Source organism: Capricornis sumatraensis, unplaced genomic scaffold, assembly GCF_032405125.1.
Source record: "Capricornis sumatraensis isolate serow.1 unplaced genomic scaffold, serow.2 scaffold10, whole genome shotgun sequence".
In the NCBI taxonomy this organism is placed as follows: Eukaryota; Metazoa; Chordata; class Mammalia; order Artiodactyla; family Bovidae; genus Capricornis; species Capricornis sumatraensis.
This window is the reverse complement of record NW_027184621.1, coordinates 513,856-525,138: the sequence shown is the minus strand read 5'-3', so window position 1 is coordinate 525,138 and position 11,283 is coordinate 513,856. Positions and strand designations below refer to the sequence as shown.

General features: G+C 35.4%; 1 pseudogene; it reads left to right on the top strand.

The window, feature by feature from the left end:
• Positions 1 to 463: 463 nt before the first annotated feature.
• LOC138072360 (olfactory receptor 4P4-like) lies at positions 464 to 1,766 on the top strand (annotated as a pseudogene).
• The last annotated feature ends 9,517 nt before the right edge of the window (positions 1,767 to 11,283 follow it).

Genomic DNA, 11,283 nt, shown 5'->3' with positions numbered 1-11,283 from the left:
CCAGAAAGAAAAACACCAATACAGTATACTAACACATATATATGGAATTTAGAAAGATGGCAATGACGACCCTGTATGCAAGACAGGAAAAAAGACACAGCTGTGTATAACGGACTTCTGGACTCAGAGAGAGAGGGAGAGGGCGGGATGATTTGGGAGAATGGCATTCTATCATGTATACTATCATGTAAGAATTGAATCGCCAGTCTATGTCTGACGCAGGATACAGCATGCTTGGGGCTGGGGCATGGGGATCACCCACAGAGATGTTATGGGGAGGGATGTGGGAGGGGGTTTCATGTTTGGGAACACATGTAAGAATTAAAGATTTTAAAATTTAATTTAAAAAAATAAAAAATAAAATCATAGGATCATTACTCTTCTCAATAAGTATTTCTAAATATTGGTTCATGAATTATTGCAGGTGATTTATATGTTCCATCTACACTAATCATGGAAAAAATGCAATAATGTCACTGTATTTGTTCTTTTGGGACTTTCCAAAAACAAGATCACTGAAATCCTTCGCTTCATCTTATTTTTATTTTGCTACATTGCTATTTAGATAGCAAATGTGCTCATCATGATTTCTATCACCTGCAGTCAGCTCATTGAGCAACCCATGTATTTTTTCTTTAATTACCTTTCACTCTGTGACCTTTGCTCCACATCTACTGTGACACTTAAGCTAATAACTGACTTACTGGCAGAAAGGAAGATCATTTCCTATAGGAACTGCATGGCACAGCTCTTTAGCATGCATTTCTTGGAGGCATTGATATCTTTATCCTCACAGGGATGGCCTATGTCCATTACATGGTCGTCTGCAAGCCCCTGCACTACACCGTCGTCATGAGCAGGCAGAGGTATAATGCCATTATCATTGCCTGCTGTACTGGGGCATTTATACACTCTGCCAGTCAGTTTCTTCTCATCATCTTCTAACCCTTCTGTGGCCCCAGTAGTAGATCACTACTTCTGTGATGTGTAGCCTTTGCTGAAACTGGCCTGCTCAAATACAGGCATGATAGGTTTCTTCCAGTTCCAGTTCAGTTTCTCAGTCGTGTCTGACTCTTTGCGACCCCATGAATCCCAGCACACCAGGCCTCCCTATCTATCACCAACTCCCGGAGTTTACTCAAATTCACCTCCATCGAGTTGGTGATGCCATTCAGCCATCTCATCCTCGGTCATCCCCTTCTCCTTCTGCCCCCAATCCCTGCCAGCATCAGGGTCTTTTCCAACGAGTCAACTGTTCGCATGAGGTGGCCAAAGAATTTGGAGTTTCAGCTTCAGTATCAGTCCTTCCAATGAACACTCAGGACTGATCTCCTTTAGAATGGACTCCTTGCAGTCCAAGGGACTCTCAAGAGTCTTCTCCAAAACCACAGTTCAAAACCATCAATTCTTCGGCACTCAGATTAGTTATTGCTGTTTCAGGCCTAGTTGTTTTGGTGACTTTTACTGTCTTGATGCTGTCTAACTTTTTTATACTGTTCGTCATCAGGGCATATTCTGTGGAGAGCCACAGCAAAGCTCTCTCCACTGGCAGTTCTTATATCACTGTTGTAGCCCTGTTTTTCACACCTGAGTCATTCACTTACATCAGACCAGCCACAACTTTCCCAGAAGATAAAATGTTTGCTCTTTTTTACACCATTATTGCCCGGATATTCAAGCCTCTGATCTACATGCTGAGAAACACGGAGATGAGTAATGCCTTGAGGAAAGTTTGGCATCCTCATGTACTTCTGGAAAGAAAGTAAATTTTCTGAAGCTTTTCTGCATTTAATGACGAGGTTCCCTGAGACCATGGCTGCAAATAAGATCAATTCTCATCACCTCTGCTTGGAGAGATAAGTGAAAAACAACAACAACAACAACAACAACAACAGCATATCCTGTCTGTTCTATGTTTTTACACTGGCAGCTTACATAATTTTAAGCATTATTCTTATTCTCACCCTCCTTCATCTGTCTTAACAATTAAGGACTATGTTTATGCAAACTAGCCAGACTCTGTGATTAAAAACAAAAAGTTACATCACATATTTAGCATCCTATTGAAAAAAGATAAAATAAATCATGCACATTATATGCCTTAAAATGTTGAGAAACTGAATAAGACATTACCTTCCATTTTCAAACTTTTATTTGACTATACATGCACGTCACTCATGTATAGTTCATGAACGGTCAAAAACTGAGCACTACCATGCTCAAAAATTGCTCAACAAACTGCTCAAAAACTGAGCAGCAGCCAGACTGAGTCAGAAATTATCAATACACCAGAACTCCACCTTGTACCCCTGTATAATTACAATTTCCCCACAAAATCACTATTTTTATCTTTAAAATCAATTTGTATCTATTTTTATATTCTATGGAAAAGATAGCAATAGAGATCATACTCTTGTATCCAGTTCTCTATTATTGTCTTTGTAATACTCATTCATTATGTATTGACTTCTCTGATTGCTTTCATTGATCTACAGCATCTCATTGAATGAATATGTGACCATTAATTTATCTATTCTTTTGGTGCTAGGCATTTGGGTCATTTCTCACTTAGAGCTATTAAGAGTAGTACTGCTTTAAACATTTTGGAATGGCTTTTGGTGTATATATGTCTTCCATTGTTTCTTTTTAATATGTTTTACATTGTAAATTTTAATACTTAAAATTTTAAGATAGTGGTACACCCTTGTATTAATAATCTTTGCTAATATATTACTGAGATAGACTAAAATATATTAAATTTTTAAATGTAACTAGAAAGACATTAAGGTGGATGCAATAAGAAGTTTAGAAATATGTGAAAGTTCTAACTCTTTTAGAATTCATTACTGGGGTCTGGGGTATATTAATCAATGCCAATCAAGATATCAATCACAGATATAAAGAATAAGACTGTTAGAAAGCTAGCTTGTACAATGGAGCTTAGGAAAAATTCCCAGAATGGAGTGTCAGGTAATGTTTACAAGATTAACATTTAGGTAATCATCACTGGGCAACATTTACAAATAAGATATTTACTAGAGGATATGGAGTTGCTTATCATAAGTAAAGCTGGAAAATTATTTACTTAGATTCTGAGTAAAAAGAAAAAATGCATTTCAACGCCCTCTAAATAGGGGCAGTGGTTTCAGGTAAAGAAGGTATAAGCAGATGATGCCACCCTTAGCACAGAAAATGAAGAGGAATTAAAAAGCCTCTTGATAATGGTGAAAAAGGAGAGTGAAAAAGCTGGCTTAAAACTCAACACACAAAAAACAAAGATCATGGTATCCGGTCCCATCACTTCATGGCAAATAAATGAGGAAACAATGGAAATTGTGACACATTTTATTTTCTTGGGCTCCAAAATCACTGTGAATGGTGACTGCAGCCATGAAATTAAAAGACACTTGCTCCCTGAAAGAAAAGCAATGACAAGTCTACACTGTATTAAAAAGTAGAGATATTACTTTGCCAAAGGTCTGTATGTTCAAAGCTTTGGTTTTCCAGTAGTCATGTAAGGATGTGAGAGCTGGACAGTAAAGAAAGCTGAGCACCAAATATTGATGCCTTCAAACTGTGGTGCTGGAGAACATGAGAGATCCTCGGACTGCAAGGAGTCAAACCAGTCAATCCTAAAGGAAAGCAATCTTGAATATCCATTGGAAGGACTGATGCTAAAACTGAAGCTCCAATACTTTGGTCACCTGCTGCAAAGAGCCGGCTCATTGGAAAAGATCCTGATGTTGGGAAAGATTGAAGGCAGGAAGAGAAGGGAACAACAGAGGATGAGATGATTTTACGGCATCACAGACTCAATGGACATGAGTTTGAGCGAGCCCCAGGAGTTAGTGAAGGACAGGGAAGCAGTCCATGGGGTCGCAAAGAGTTGGACATGATTGAGCAATTGAACAACAACAAATGCTAATGCTGGTTTGCAATGCACACAAAAACACTTACATGTACACAAACACAAAATATAGACAATTACAACTTTCCAGGAACTTCTATTATAGCATAAATGAGATAAACATTCTTGAATTCAGAATCAAACTAAAAGAGAAAATATTTAATTTTTTCCAAAAGGTTATGACCACATTTAAAAAAATAACCTTGAATATAGGGGAAAATTATATTGAAAATAGATATTGCAGAGTATGTCACACAATGACTTTCTGTATTGAGGTCGTTGGACAAAAATATAATGTAAAAATATTTATTATATAAAAATAATAATTTTCAAAACATGATATATGAATCTCAAAATTTTGCAGGGTGTTTAAAAATTGAATAAAAATAATATTTTAATTTGAAATTTGATGGATAAAACAAAAAGGAAAGAAACAGTAAATATCTTAAGAAGTTTATCTTATCTTAAGAAAGCAACAGTAAATAGAAATGCAGTTATTAACAAATTACCAGAACATAGAATTAGAAATACAAGAAGATAGAGAATATTTTATTCATTATCAATGAAGTAAAATAAAAGTGAAAAACCAATGTTTATCAAACTCTAGGGTTTGGATAACAATGAGAAAAAAAATTAAAGTGCTGATTATTGAAAATTTTCCAGATTGATGATAATTTTGAAAGAATGAAATATTGCCTTTTTCAGCCACATTGATAGTCCTAGAGAGTATTATGCTTAGTGAAATAAATCAAAGACAATTATGATATGATATCACTTAAATGTGGAATCTAATAAACAATACAAGTGAATCATATACAAAACACAAGCAGACTTACAGAAATAGAAAACAAACCCATGATTATCAAAGGAGAGAGAAAGGGGAGGGAGGACAAATTAGGAGTATGGGGTTAACAGATACAAACTATATATGTAAAACTGAGAAGCAATAAGAATTCATTATAGCACAGGCAATTATATTCAATATATTGTAATAACCTGTAATATTGACTCCCAACTGATGATTCATAGTTGTGTGTGTATCTTTTCCCTTTTGCCAAAAGGAAAGGAAAGTTCATTTGGTTTCATTATTTTATTTTCCTTTTATATCCAAAACCCAATCTCCCATTTGAGAAATGGAAATAAATGTGACAGTAAATAACCTACTACTGAGAGGAATAGAGTGCCAGCTGGTTGGTATTTTTATTAAGTGACTCCTGTATCCATATTGCTTTGTTCATAACAATTATTCAAGCTCTGTATGTTTCCCCTTTGATTCTCTTTGTTGTTCCCCTCTCAAGAAGTAGAGACCTCCTCCAAAGAAACCTCATGCTTTCTCAGGGCTACTAAGTCTCCCTCCTGCTTTTCAAACAAGAGCATTAGCTAAAAATGGCAGAATTTTCTGACCATCCTCAGGTCTGAATAAGAATACTACCTTCTAGAGACCCAGTGCCCAGAGCCTTGCTAAAGCAAAGTGAAGAGCAAATTTACAGACTGAAAATTCCCAGGAGACCTGAGAAATATAACATTGGACAACTGGTTAGTGATTATAGCAAGATTGCTTTAGAAACAGTTTTAGGAAAACAAATGCCCCTAGCTTTCAAAGAATGAATTTTTATAATGCCCTATTTATATTTGGTTCTTGCAGATATCATTTCCTCCAGGCACAAACGTAAAGCAGGTGGCTACTACAGAATGCGTATGCACATTGCTTTAGCAGGTATAGAAAAATGTCTCCGGTTTACTTGCAATTCAGAGCAGGTGTAAACAAATTATGTCTAATCAAAAGACCAGACCACATCCCTGTGGAAAGAATTCATATTTCTCTGTGAGTTCAGGATGGATTCAAGGGCATCTAACTCTTGATTTCCTTTGCAAAACAACAAAGCTTCTCCCAGAAAAACAATCCTGAAGACATTTGCAGAGAATTAATATAACTTTGTTTGCATCACGGATTTGTAGTCTCCCATTTTATTTTGGGTTTATGTGATTGAAAAGTGTTAGCACAGCGCTTACCAAAGTGGAGTATGTACCAAGCAGATATTTTCCTGAAGAACTAGAAACTAACCTGAAGGCAACTCAAAAATTATCCTGATGTTTTTGCTTGTATTAGGCTAATGGCATGCTATTTGCCTTTTGTTCTCCTTAACTGTTTTTGTAAGGTTTTATATTTAATTGTGGTATAGCAATAAGAGTACATGCTTTGGTGATGTTTAGCCTTAATTGTATATTGCAGGCTGAATTGAAGTAGGGGAAATAACATTAAAATTTTGCAATGTTTATGTCGGCTATGACTTTTGAGCATCTAATCTACAGAGATCAAATGATGATTTTCCTAAAATAAATTAGATTGATTGAAATTGGTGAAGATAAGTCAATGGTAGGGAAAGGAATCCTATCTAGTTGTTATGCACTAGGTACCATACTAGGAAGCTTCACATTATAATTTTATGTACGTCTCAATATTATCTTTAAGAATATATCAGTATTGCAGTTTCACATATAAGGATTCTGAAGTTTAGGCAGATTAAGCATCCTTCCCAAAGAATCTCAAAAGAGTACACTTTGTTCCTGTTATAAGTTCTTAATAACAATTTTATGGAAAGCAAAATATTTAAAATAATTTTGGAGAGTAAAATTGGCAGTCTCTAAGCTTATGCAGGATGACAGTTGTTTGTCTTCCACTAATTCAGAAATAAATATTTGACACAATGGTAACATTTATTCAAACACTAATATTGAAAAATTGGGTAATAAATTGGCCAGGCATAAGGATCTACTATTTCATCTAATGGCAAATATGTGTGTGTTGAAAACATATAAGGGCTTGACAATCTTGATGGAATTTACTGTTATGTACAGAGTTTTAATCAATGTAATTAGTTGTCTTCTTTATTTTATATTCCTCAGCTTTTCTAATTATTTTGCTATTGTCTTTATTAAAAACTATTTATACTTGCATAAATGTAATATGAGTTTAACATTTTGAAATTTTTTCTTCAGTCAAAGAAAGGTTAATTTTTCCATGGCTATAATTTTATTCCCTCAATTTATTCATTAGATTAATTTTGTTATTGGCAGTCTCTGTAGAAATACTTGATATTTCACCATAATTTCCTTAACAGCATTCAATCAACAGCACATAGTTAATCCTTTAACTGTACAAATTGGGACACCGAAAACTACTGTGGTAAAATTGTAAGCAAAGATGTTGTAAATGGGTTTGAAATCATAGTTAATCTACATCTTAATTCTTGTAACGTCAAAGATGTATTTTTAGAATGACTTGCCATATCATCTGTCATCTATATTGCAAAGAATTTGAAATATAGATTCAAATAATTCCACCACTGCTGTCCTTTGTGATTCCTTGTCTGTTCTTCTTCCATCCAGAAGAGGCATCAGCAGTCTAACTGTAAACCAGATTATTTCTATGAGTTACTGTTTATTAACCTTCTGATTTGGGAAATTCATTCAGTTAATTTTTATCAGATTCTTTTGTAATGAAACAAAGGGACCATGTTCCCATGATTAAGCCATTCTAATTACTAAGCTCCTTCTTATTTAATAGTTTTCTTTATAACAATGTACTTAAATTTATTTAAAATGTAAGTTTTCATTTTATTGCTCTATAATAGACATAACATAAGACTATAATTGTGACATTTTTAAAAATGAACCATACAACATTAATACATGCTATTTAACCACCATGATCAGTGGAAGAGCTCATGCTGTCTCTTCATTTTTAACAAAATGATCTGCTGTCATTTTTTAAAAAAATGGAGGTAACAATAACAGAATATTAGTGGGAGACTTTAATACCCCACTCACATCTATGCATAGATCAACTAAAAAGAAAATTAACAAGGAAACACAAACCTTAAATGATACAATAGACCAGTTAGACCTAATTGATATCTATAGGACATTTCACCCCAAAACAAGGAGTTACACCTTTTTCTCAAGTGCACATGAAACCTTCTCCAGGATAGATCACATCCTGGGCCATAAATCTAGCCTTGGTAAATTAAAAGGAAAAAAAAAAAAAAAAGAAATCATTCCAAGTGTCTTTTCTGACCACAATATAGTAAGATTAGATGACAATTACTGGAGAAAAAATATTAAAACTTCCAACATATGGAGGCTGAACAACACACTGCTGAATAACCAACAAATCACAGAAGAAATAAAAAAAGGAATCAAAATATGCATAGAAATGGATGAAACTGAAAACACAACAACCCAGAACCAGTGGCACATTGTAAAAGCAATGCTAAGGGGAAAGTTCATAACAATACAGGCATACCTCAAGAAACAAGAAAAAAGTCAAAAAATAACCTAACTCTACACCTAAAGCAACTAGAAAAGGAAGAAATGATGAACCCCAGGCTTGGTAGAAAGAAATAAATCTTAAAAATTAGGGCAGAAATAAATGCAGAAGAAACAAAAGAGATCATAGCAAAAATTAACAAAGCCAAAAGCTGGTTCTTTGAGAGGATAAATAAAATTGACAAACCATTAGCCAGACTCATCAAGAAACAAAGGGAGAAAAATCAAATCAACAAAATTAGAAATGAAAATGGAGAGATCACATCAGACAACACAGAAATACAAAGGATCATAAGAGACTACTGTCAGCAAGTGTATGCCAATAAAATGGACAACGTGGAAGAAATGGACAAATTCTTAGAAAAGTTAAAAAAGAAAGAAAGAAAGAAAGAAAAGTACAACTTTCCAAAACTGAACCAGGGAGAAATAGAAAATCTTGAAAGACTCATCACAAGCATGGAAATTGAAATTGTAATCAGGAATCTTCTAGCAAACAAAAGCCCAGGTCCAGACGGCTTCACAGCTGAATTCTACCAAAATTTTAGGGAAAAGCTAACACCTATCTTACTCAAAATCTTCCAGAAAATTGCAGAGGAAGGTAAACTTCCAAACTCATTCTATGAGGCCACCATCACCCTAATACCAAAACCTGACAAAGATGCCCCCAAAAAAGAAATCTACAGGCCAATAACACTGATGAACATAGATGCCAAAAGCCTTAACAAAATTCTAGTAATCAGAATCCAACAGCACATTAAAAAGATCATACATCATGACCAAGCGGGCTTTATCCCAGGGATGCAAAGATTCTTCAATATCCACAACTCAATTAATATGGAACACCACATTAACAAATCGAAAAATAAAAGCCATATGATTATCTCAATAGATGCAGGGAAAGCCTTTGACAAAATTCAACATCCATTTATGATAAAAAGTCTCCAGAAAGCAGGAATAGAAGGAACATACCTCAACATAATAAAAGCTATATATGACAAACCCACAGCAAACATTATCCTCAATGGTGAAAAATTGAAAGCATTTCCCCTAAAGTCAGGAACAAGCCAACGGTGCCCACTTTCACCACTAATATTCAACATAGTTCTGGAAGATTTGGCCACAGCAATCAGAACAGAAAAAAGAAATAAAAGGAATCCAGATTGGAAAAGAAGAAGTAAAACTCTCACTGTTTGCAGATGACATGATCCTCTACATAGAAAACCCTAAAGACTCCACCAGAAAATTACTAGAGCTAATCAATGAATATAGAACAGTTGCAGGATATAAAATCAACACACAGATATCCCTTGCACTCCTATACACTAATAATGAGAAAATAGAAAGAGAAATTAAGGAAACAATTCCATTCACCATTGCAATGAAAAGAATAAAATACTTAGGTATATATCTACACAAAGAAACTAAAGACCTATATAAAGAAAACTATAAAAACACTGGTGAAAGAAATCAAAGAGGACACTAATAGATGTAGAAATGTACCATATTCATGGATCGGAAGAATCAATATCTTGAAAATGAGTATACTACCCAAAGCAATCTATAGATGCAGTGCAATCCCTATCAAGCTACCAACGGTATTTTTCACAGAGCTAGAACAAATAATTTCACAATTTGTATGGAAATACATAAAACCTCAAATAACCAAAGCAATCTTGAGAAAGAAGAATGGAACTGGAGGGATCAACCTGCCTGACTTCAGGCTTTACTACAAAGCCGCAGTCATTAAGACAGTATGGTACTGGCACAAAGACAGAAATATAGATCAATGGAACAAAATAGAAAGCCCAGAGATAAATCCACACACCTATGGACACCTTATCTTTGACAAAGGAGGCAAGAATATACAATGGATTAGAGACAATCTCTTTAACAAGTGGCGCTTGGAAAACTGGTCAACCACTTGTAAAAGAATGAAACTAGAACGCTTTCTAACACCATACACAAAAATAAACTCAAAATGGATTAAAGATCTAAATGTAAGACCAGAAATTACAAAACTCCTAGAGGAGAACATAGGCAAAACACTCTTCGACATACATCACAGCAGGATCCTCTATGACCCACCTCCCTGAATATTGGAAATAAAAGCAAAAATAAACAAATGGGACCTAATTAAAATTAAAAGCTTCTGCACAACAAAGGAAACTATAAGCAAGGTGAAAAGACAGTCTTCAGAGTGGTAGAAAATAATAGCAAATGAAGTAACTGACAAACAACTAATCTCAAAAATACACAAGCAACTCCTGTAGCTCAATTCCAGAAAAAGGAAAAAAAAAACAAAAAACAAAAAAAGACCCTATCAAAAAATGGGCCAAAGAACTAAATAGACATTTCTCCAAAGAAGACATACAGATGCCTAACAAACACATGAAAAGATGCTCAACATCACTCATTGTCAGAGAAATAAAAATCAAAACCACAATGAGGTACCATTTCACACCAGTCAGAATGGCTGCGATCCAAAAGTCTACAAGGAATTAATGCTGGAGAGGGTGTGGAGAAAAGGGAACCCTCTTACACTGTTGGTGGGAATGCAAACTAATACAGCCACTATGGAGAACAGTGTGGAGATTCCTTAAAAAACTGGAAATAGAACTGCCTTATGACCCGGCAATCCCACTGCTGGGCATACACACCAAGGAAACCAGAATTGAAAGAGACATGTGTACCCCAATGTTCATTGCAGGACTGTTTATAATAGCCAGAACAGGAGAAGGCAATGGCACCCCACTCCAGTACTCTTGCCTGGAAAATCCCATGGGCAGAGGAGCCTGGTGGGCTGCAGTCCATGGGGTCGCAAAGAGTTAGACCCGACTGAGTGACTTCCCTTTCACTTTCATGCACTGGAGAAGGAAATGACAACCCACTCCAGTGTTCTTGCCTGGAGAATCCCAGGGACGGGGGAACTTGGTAGGCTACCGTCTATGGGGTCTCACAGAGTAGGACACGACTGAAGTGACTTAGCAGAAGCAACCTAGATGTCCATCAGTGGATGAATGGATAAGAAAGTGGTGGTACATATACAT